This window comes from Onychomys torridus, chromosome 1 (assembly GCF_903995425.1).
Source record: "Onychomys torridus chromosome 1, mOncTor1.1, whole genome shotgun sequence".
Classification (NCBI taxonomy): Eukaryota; Metazoa; Chordata; class Mammalia; order Rodentia; family Cricetidae; genus Onychomys; species Onychomys torridus.
Window position 1 is genome coordinate 84,733,167 of NC_050443.1, and position 10,182 is coordinate 84,743,348.

Consider the following 10,182-nt stretch of genomic DNA (forward strand, 5'->3'; position numbering starts at 1 on the left):
AGAGGATCTCTGGTGTTGAAGATACGGTAGAAGAAATAGATTCATCAGTCAAAGAAAACACTAAAACCAACAAAGTCATGACCCAAAATGTCCAAGAAATTTGGGACACCATGAAAAGGCCAAACCTACGAATAATAGGGATAGAGGAAGGAGAAGAATACCAACTCAAAGGCACAGAAAATATATTTAACAAGATCAAAGAAGAAAACTTTCCCAACTTAAAGAAGGAAATGCCTATGAAGATACAAGAAACCTATAGAATACCAAACAGACTAGACCCCCCAAAAAGTCCCTCGCCACATAATAATTAAACAACTAAACGTTCAGAATAAAGAAAGAATATTAAGGGCAGCAAAGGAAAAAGGCCAAGTGACTTATAAAGGCAAACCCATCAGAATAACACCCGATTTCTTGATGGAGACTTTGAAAGCTAGAAGGACCTGGATAGATATAATGCAGACACTAAGAGACCATGGATGGCAGCCTAGACTAATATAACCAGCAAAACTTTCAATCATCATAGATGGAGTGAACAAGACCCTCCAAGACAAAACCAGATTTAAACAATACTTATCCACAAACCCAGCCCTACAGAAAGCACTAGAAGGAAAATTCCAACCTAAGGAAGGCAGATACACCCATGAAAACACAGGCAATAGATATACCACAGCAGTAAACCCCAAAGAAGAGAAATACACACACACTACCACCAAAAAATAAAAATAACAACAGGAACAAACAATCACTGGTCATTAATATCCCTTAATATCAATGGACTTAATTCACCAATATAAAGACACAGACTAACATAATGGATATGAAAACAGGACCCATCTTTCTGCTGCATACAAGAAACACACCTCAAATTCAAAGACAGACACCTCCTAAGAATAAAAGGCTGGGAAAAGACTTTCCATTCAAATGGTCTTAAGAAGCAAGCTGGTGTAGCCATCCTAATATCCAGCAAAATAGACTTCAAACTAAAATCAATCAAAAGAGATGATGAAGGACATTACATACTCATTGCAGGAAAGATCCACCAAGATGAAGTCTCAATTCTGAACATTTATACCCCAAAAACAAGGGCACCCACATATGTAAAAGAAACATTACTAAAGCTTAAATCACATATAAAACCCCACACATTAATATTGGAAGACTTCAAAACCCCACTTTCACCCCTGGACAGATGGGCCAAATTGAAACTTAACAGACACATAATGGACTTAACCGATGTTATGGCTCAAATGGACTTAATCGATATCTACAGAACATTCCACCCAAACAAACAAGAATATACCTTCTTCTCAGCACCCCATGGAACCTTCTCTAAAATCGACCACATACTTGGCCACAAAATCTCAACAGATACAAAACAATTGGAATAACCTCCTGTGTTCTGTCAGACCACCATGGTTTAAAGTTAGATTTCAACAACAGAAAAAACTACAGAAATCCTACAATCTCATGGAAACTGAATAATGCTCAACTGAATCACCAATGGGTTAAGGAAGAAATAAAGAAAGAAATTAAAGAAATTTATTTTGATTCTGGAGAGAACATCTATTTCTAGTAAGGGAATAGGTCACTAGGAAACGGAAGGAAGAAAACCTTGAAAGACACACATTAAGGCACGAGTCTAAAGGGGTCTGGAGAACTGATTGTTGTGTATTCTGACTATGAATAAGGGAGAGGTGTTAGCATAGAGAGAAGGAAAGAAGTATGAAACAACTTTTCATATACATTCAATTACTATCTCAGACCCATAAATCATTTCCTCACACCTTGATGACTCTCCTCCCTGCTTAAATTTTTATACTTTTAGACCGTAACACACACTGTCATAACTTTAGACTTATCATAGACATGTATACCTTCTATCTTTTTTTTTTTTTTTTTTGGTTTTTTGAGACAGGGTTTCTCTGTGTAGCCCTGGCTGTCCTGGAACTCACTTGGTAGCCCAGGCTGGCCTCTGCCTCCCAAGTGCTGGGATTAAAGGCATGCACCACCACCACCTGGCTATCATTCTGTTTTTTTTTAACGTATGTAACGTACTTGTCTATTTTTTATAACTATAAGAAACTCCAAATCTTTCTGAGTGTTAAGATTGTTAGGACTGTATACTACATATGAAATGGTCTATTAGTCACAGTGTTCCCATAAAGCTGAGGCAGGAGTTTGAACTGCCAGGGGGAAAAAAGGGAAAAGTTTAAAGCAGTGATTAGAAAGTGGCAGAACAGGCAGAGGCATAAGACCTCTCAGAAAGGGGAGGCAGGGACAGGTGGAGACCTGGGATGTCTCAGAGAGGGAAAGATGGGGGCCTGTATCACTTTGTTTCTGTTTTTATGTCCATAGAATTATAAAGTTTGTTATTTGGTTTGATCTTTAGAGAGCATAAGGGCTGTTTTTGCGTGATGGGATGTATCAGTAATTTTGAGTGTGTGTTAGAGTTTTCAATAGGGACAGAAAGAAGGGATTCCCCTTGCTAATGGTGACCTTGGGAGAGGGTCAAGGGCCTAGGCCATCCCTTGGTCTTGAATAGCCCTAGGGAGACCTCTGGGAGGGAGGAGTCACCAAGATGGGGAAAATAGTCTGAGAAGAAATTCAGGACCTGTCAGATAGGATTTTTGGAGGATTAGGAACAGACACTGGATTCTACCAGTGTGACCACCAAAAGCAAAAGGAAAACTTCCAACCAAGCCAAACTAAAAGGAATGTGGCTAAAGGCCACCCGAGGGAGTCTACCATAAGCAGTGAAGGTTGTGGTGGTGTGCAGTCACCCTAGTCCCACAGGACAGAACAGGGACACCTGACATGCAACAGCTGTCACCTGATAACCAGGCCAATGTTTAGGACAACAAGAGATGAGGATCTTACCACCCACCCACTGTTGGATGAGGAGATCAGGCATCAGGAGGCCTGAATGTTAGAGAACTGAGTTAGATGGTGGGGGGACCCTGTAGACTAAATCCTGGGTTTTGACACCAACAAAAGAAAAACATTGGCTCAGAATTCCCAAGACCAAGTTCTCAGGCCAAGTATTCAGCAAAATGGAGATTTATTTGTCCCAGAGGGACAGAGGACAGGGATAAGGGACAAAGACAAGAGGCAGAGGAAGAGGGAGAAGGAGAAGAGGACAAAGGAGAGGGGAGAAAAAGGACAGCCTAGAGGGGTAAGGGGTATTTGTCCTGGAGTAGGACAAAGGACTGCCTCTGGATAGAGATGAGACACATGTGGCACATAGGGTAATGGCAGTTTATAAAGACACAAGGGGAAAACTCATGTTACAATGAGGTATTTAAATTTAATTGGGCATGTTAATTAGGTGTGCCAAAGGGGGTTTTGGTTGCTAGCTGTACTTTGGTAGTCATCTTCAGGAGAAGGGATTGGCTAAAAAAGGGAATAGATCTTGGGAGTAGCTTCAGGAATGTCTCAAACAGTTTTCACAAGACAGAGGGAATTGAGGAGAAGGGAAAGAAAGGCTGGCAGAGACACATGCTGGAGTGGGCTAGAGTCCCTTCATGCATTTCATGTATATTCTAATCCATTACTACATCCAACTCATTTCTTTACTGTTATTCTCACACCTCTGTGTGTGTGCACAACACACACACACACACACACACACACACACACACACACACACACACACCCTCAGGCCATTTACCCATAAGGCAAATGAGATTGTACATGCTTTCAGCTGGATTCATTACTTATGCTTCCAATTCTCCTGTAATTCCTGTCTTATTCTGAGGCACAATCATGTTGACCAATGCTTATCATATTAATCTCTTCCACTTCATGTAAACTTAGTACCCCATGGCTTTCAAATGACTTCTGTACTTTCTCTTTAGTCTTATTTGTTTTTCATCCCTTTGAACTCTTCCTTAGATTTTGCCTTTAGATGCAGTTTTTGTAATGACTATTTAGTCATCATATCTGGTGTTTGTTCCTTTTCTACTCTTCAAGATTCATTTTGAAATCAATTATAATACAGCATTATTAGGGTGTGTATGTCATACTTTGTAAAACTGCTTAACCCATATATTGTACCTATATATACTCCAGTGATGAGAACTTTGGAAATATTAAGAAGAGAAAGACCAGATAGAGAGTCTTCTACTAGTGTTTCTCAGTTTCCCTCTCCACGAGAAAATAACTCAGACATGGAACCAACAGTGACTGCCAAGCAAAGGAGGATTTGTTTTCAAAGTTGCATAGTAGAGGGTCACAGGGAGCTTCTTAAGTAGGATTTAAATTGTACAGGCTTTTAAATTGTGTGCTTTTTATCAATTCCAGAAGATACTGAACGAGGTTACATATTTGATTGTGAGTTATTTTTGATTAGGATGACTTAATAAAATCATTTCATTTTGTTGTTGTTGTTGTTGTTTTTCGAGACAGGGTTTCTCTGTGTAGTTTTTTGGTGACTGTCCTGGATATCACTCTGTAGACCAGGCTGGCCTCGAACTCACAGAGATCTGCCTGGCTCTGTCTCCTGAGTGCTGGGGTTAAAGGCATGTGCCACAATCACCCGGTATAATTTCATTTCTTTGTCATGTCAAAATGTAGAATAAATGTTATACATTTAATGGTTTAGTTCCTAGAGATTGTAGACTTTAAGTTATAATTTCCTGTTTTCCCCATAATCTTTATTGCTTTTCTTTACATTTTCCCTCTTACTCCTCTCTTCTCACTAATAAATCCTTATCTCAGAAGATGAGATTAACATCATTAGTGAATGATGTGTTCAACAGCCTTTTCCTCTTTGCCCTAATGTCTGTGTATGGTAAAGAAGCAAGAAGGCTCACTTTGGGTGCCTGTGTATTATTCTAAGATTTCCCAGTATCCATAACTGTAAACACCTCTGTTTGTTGTAAATTTTTAATCTCAGGCAGTGTGTTGTAGATCAGAATGAAGAAGACAGAAATTGGTGCAGGGAGCTGAAGTGTTAAGAGAAACACCTGACAATGTGGAAACACCATAGCAAATAAGTATTGAAAAGAAGTTGGAAGAACATGGGGGATCAAGCTCACATTACCACAAATACAGTGCTATGGCCATTTTTTTTGGTGAGAATCCTGACTAAGAGAAGAACGATGAGAGTATTTGTAACTTTTAGGAGATGAATTGAGTTATCATACTTAAAATATTGGTAGCCATATACATGCTGCATGCAGCCCAGTGAAATCTCAGGTAGAAATAAGGAACAAGATGTTGGAAGCCAGATATAAGGCCCACCTTACGAAGAGGCAAATAACATCACTAAATTGTCGGTATAGAGGAACAGCACAAATATCATTTAAGAAGGATAAGATAGAATCAGCAATGAGCTCAGCATTGGAGCATGTGCTAAGTATGCAAGAGGGTCCAGGTTTAATCTTCAGAACAAACAAAAATGAATAAAAATACAAAGCTATGATTTGAATTCACCTCTATAATGTTTTATATTAATCAGTGATGAGTAAACTTCAAAAACAGAAAGACTTGGCCTAGTTTACAGTATTGAATTATGTGAAGTATGTAAGAATATCTTCTGATGTATGTAAGAAAGTATGGAAGAAAATCTGATACTGGATTTGAACTAATTTTTTTCTAAAAATAAAAACATATCATAATTCTTAACTGATTCTCTGAGGATATCATACCATACTTCCACATTCTGAATGATACATTACATAAAGGAAATCCACAAACAAATATCTCTTATCTCACAGAAACAACTATTATCATATGAAAACAAATAGTTGGTTCTGTGTTACTTCATTTAGAATATTCTTTAATTGATAATATAATTTTCATTAAGCTATCAAGTTAAACACTGACTACACTAATCTTAATATTCCTAAGCATGTTCTAAATAAAAGTAATAAATGAAGTTCTATTATTTAAAACAGTCAAGGACAATAAAAACCAAAGAAAACCATGAAATGTTTCATGTTTGTCAAATATTTTGATACACATATGAATCCTATGATTAAATTAATTGAAATGGATTTGCTTTAAAAACTAACTCCAATATACAAATGATAAATTTAAGATTTTCATTAAGGTTGTGATACATACAAAATGATAAATATACCTACATAAACATTTGTCAAATATGTTCCTCTTACTTTTCCTTTTCTTAATTGAAAATGCAGATGACACAACACTGTAGATGTAACTGTCTTGTTAAATAAGTAACACAGAGCCAATGAAGAGATGAAAGCCCAAGAGGTCAGAGTAATAGCTAAGAGCTAAAAGCCTTAGCCTTCACTGCCGCTCCTGTCCTTCCCTCAGCAAGAGACTCCCTTCTAGATGTCAGGAAACACCTGGATCTACCCCAGAGGTAGAGTCACTACAGAGAGCCCACACAGAGACAAGGCCTAGCAGAAACGTCCAGACAGAGCTGAGGCCCAGAGCCCCCTCCAGGGCAATGCCTACTGGGAGTTACAGGGGTAGGGCTGCCATTGAAACACTCAGAGCTACAGAGCTCCCAGCATGGAAAGGCCAGCCTGGCAGAGCTTCGCAAAGGAGACTCCAACCTGTGAGGACTGAATCAAGGGCTGAGGCCAGCAAAGTCCCGCAGCCGAGAAGGTGACTTGGAGGTTTGGGATTAGACCCTTGACCCGCTGGCTTTGCTTTGGCCTCGCTAGCCTGTCCCTTCCTTTAGGGATAGGAAGGTTTGTTTATGCTGTGTTTGTTCTACACCCGGATCTCTTAGAGTGTAACTTGTTTTGTGCCCCAGGCTCATGGCCACAAGAGGTTGACAGTTGTCTTGGATGAGCCTTGTGAACCAATGCTGCCATGAGTTAAGACAATTTGGGACAATTTGATGGAATTTTTGTGTGTGAGAAGTCAGAGCCAGGAGTGGAACGCTGTGGTTTTTTCCCTGAACTCTCGAAGGCCATTCTTCCTCTAAATCTTGCACTAATGGCAGTAAGGGGGTATAAACTTAACCAGACTGTGGTGTCTAGAAATGGACCTTTGGGAAGGGATTAAAATCACCAGGATGGAGCCCTAAGGACGGAGTCCCATGACATTGTTGGGGAGGGAGAAGAGTTTATGTGCAGAGACACAAGGCTTCCCATTAATTAAGGTGTGACACTGCCAGCCCCAGTGACATCCTGTTTAGACTCCTAGCTCCTCAATCTGTGAACTAAATAAATTTCTCTTTATGGAATGGCTGGCTTAAAAAAAAAAAAAAAAAAACAAGAGCAGCAGTGAAGGGTAAGGCTTTTAGCTCTTAGCTATTACTCTGACCTCTTGGGCTTTCATCTCTGCATTGGCTCTGTGTTTCTTATTTAACAATACAGTCACACCTACACAACCCCACAAACTATGACACTCTTAATGTTGGTAAGCTTACTTTATACAGTTCTTTTAAAAGTTTATTCATTTAGTGTTGCTAAAACAATATAATACATCTTACCATTAAAATTTAAACAATAGTTGTGTCATTAATAAAACTATTTGCTATATGTCTGTGCACTCTCCTCTTAAAAGTAAGAAAACAAAACAGCTTTCTCCCCTAGTTTCTTTTAATCTTGGCTAATTTTAAGAGCATAAAGACAAAAGTCTAAATAGAAAAAAAAGTCTCCAGGATTGCTAACATGTTTTGTTTGAGTTTCAAATACAACTTTCTGTGCATCTATTTGATATATAGGTTAAGGAGCAAGAGTTTTCTAAATTCTGCCAACTCAAATATGTGTGTGTGTGTGTGTGTGTGTGTGTAAAACACTATAAGGAATAGTAAGCAAAATGAAAGACATAAAAAGTTATGATTGTAAAATATATTTTGGTAAGAAGATTTTATACAGATTTTCAAAGTATATGAGAAGGGATTTGATTTTTAGAATTTATTTGAAGATAGAAGATTTTTCCAAAATAAAAATAAAAAGAGACAGGATAAAACTGAAAGTTAACACGTATCATAAAATAATTTATAAAAGTTAAAACTTGGAAATAGGATATTCAGACAGTGATACGGCTCATTGGGTTAAGGCACCCAAGGACCTGAGTTTGATTAACAGAACTCACATGCTAGAAGGAGAAACAGACTTTTACAAGTTATCCTCTGAACTTCCACTTGTATGCTTTGGTACCCACATCCCCAACACCAAACACACACACACACACACACACACACACACACAGAATTAGGTATATATGAAAGTGTTATTGATTCATAAATACTTGTTTATAGAGCAATAATTCTATGTTTTTCTAATTTAGAAGCTCTGTCCTAAAAGAATAAAAAGTTGTTTAAAAATTTTTGTCAAGCTTTATCTTAATGTCATCCAATTAACTTTATTCATTCTTTGATACCATTATAACTGAAATCTGTGTGTTCACTGACCACAATGAGAGGCCCACATCAATGAGGGTATAGAGGCTAAAAGGAAAGTCAATATGTTGGCCATTGCTTCCAGGTCAACAGATTACCAAATCAGCAGGGAATTAGGCATGTCTAAGAGTGTCTTAGAGCTCTAGTACATCAGCTGACTTCCTGATCATAGAGGACAAGGAGTGACATCTCAGTGACTGGACTGTAGCCACACGATGTAGACCATCACAGACAAAAACGTTTCCAGTGCTTCCAAGGAGAGACATGGTCCATGAGACACTGACCCATCCCAACAAATGACACACACCTTGTAAAGAGAAATTAAAAGAAGGCTGAGGGGAGGCATATTTTAGCTACCAGGTTTTTGAGTACAGTATGGTTTAAAGATTTAATTTCTGTTTTGTTGTTAATTCTCGGAGGTGCCATGGACCAAAGTCTGATGTTGCTATGAGCCTTAAGTTCTGGTAACATGACAATGTTAAATTCCCATCTGTGACTTTAGCATGTCACAATCTCTGTGTGCCTCTAATTTTCATCATTGCTCATTCTACTCTAGTTTGTGTCTATTGTACTGATCTGTCTACCCAATGCCCCCTTTTCACTTACTTGTCTCCTGAAAGCCCAGTACCTGTCGTCAGGTTGTTGCTCCAGAGAGAAGTGAGAGGAGATCATGCCCCTTGCTCAAGGCTGCAAAGCTGCTGACCATCAGCTGAGGCTCAGATAGGGCTCTAGGAGGGCTGGGGCTGAATTCCCCCTAAGGACCAGGCACCTCCCTTTTCCTTCCTGTTGAGAGGTTTTGATCCTTTCTGCTTCTATGTTTACTTATGTCAGGAGAATCAGGGTCCCTTGTGTAAATTCTTTAAATAGAAACACTTAAAAATTATTTGAGGAAGAAATTTAAGGACAGATTTATTGGAGTTTTAGAGAAAAAAAAATAAGGTATCCCAGGTATTAATCTCATTAGCTGCCCAAAGGAGGGAGTTGATAAGAGGAAGAGAAGAGAGTCATACTTTCAGTATTAGAGCTTTAAAAAAATAAAAAAAAGCAGGCAGCCTCAGCAGTGGTGTTAATAGTCTTGTAGCTACATCCTATTCCCCAATAAGCCAGGTTCAGCCACCAATCCTTGGTAAGCCAAATAAAAGAGCGAAAATAATAATAAAAAGCAAGAAAAAGATTTTATTCAATGCATGCACATAGGGAATAAGCATAAAGAGTTTCAGAGACATCTCACCTTCCCTTACGTTTATCTTTGTTTTCCTTTCAGGAAATAAGTTTTCAACAGAAGAAAGAGAAGCATAACTAAGTAGCATGGCGGTGGTGTGGCCCAGTGCCTACCACTGTCTTGGCTCCAGTTTCTCCTACTGTAAGGTCATCTGCAAGGCAAGCTACTGGGAACTGTCCTGAGTGACCTTCCTAATCAGACAATTTGAACTGTTAAGACCTAGGTATGGCCAACAACCTTCTGAAGGCTGCCTGCATAAAAGGATATAAGAGAAGGAAAGTTTGGCTTTCTACTGCCTGCCTTCATTCTTGGTGGTAGTTTGTTTTTTTCCACTGCTGTCACTGAAGCATTACTTTGCTAATATTAGAATCAGCTTCTTCAATCTTCTAACATAAACTGAAAACCATCAGGCCTCCAAGCTCTTAGCAGCATACTGGGTCTGTTGAGACATTCATTCTTATGGACTGACACACTTACTCAACCTCTCTGGTCTGAGACAGCCATTATTGGACGAGCCTGACTGTATCATGTAAACTGCCCTTTAACATATATTCATTCTATTGGTTCTGTTCCTCTACAGAATCCTGATGAAATATAATACTTGACAACTTATACATCTTTCTCTCGAAGA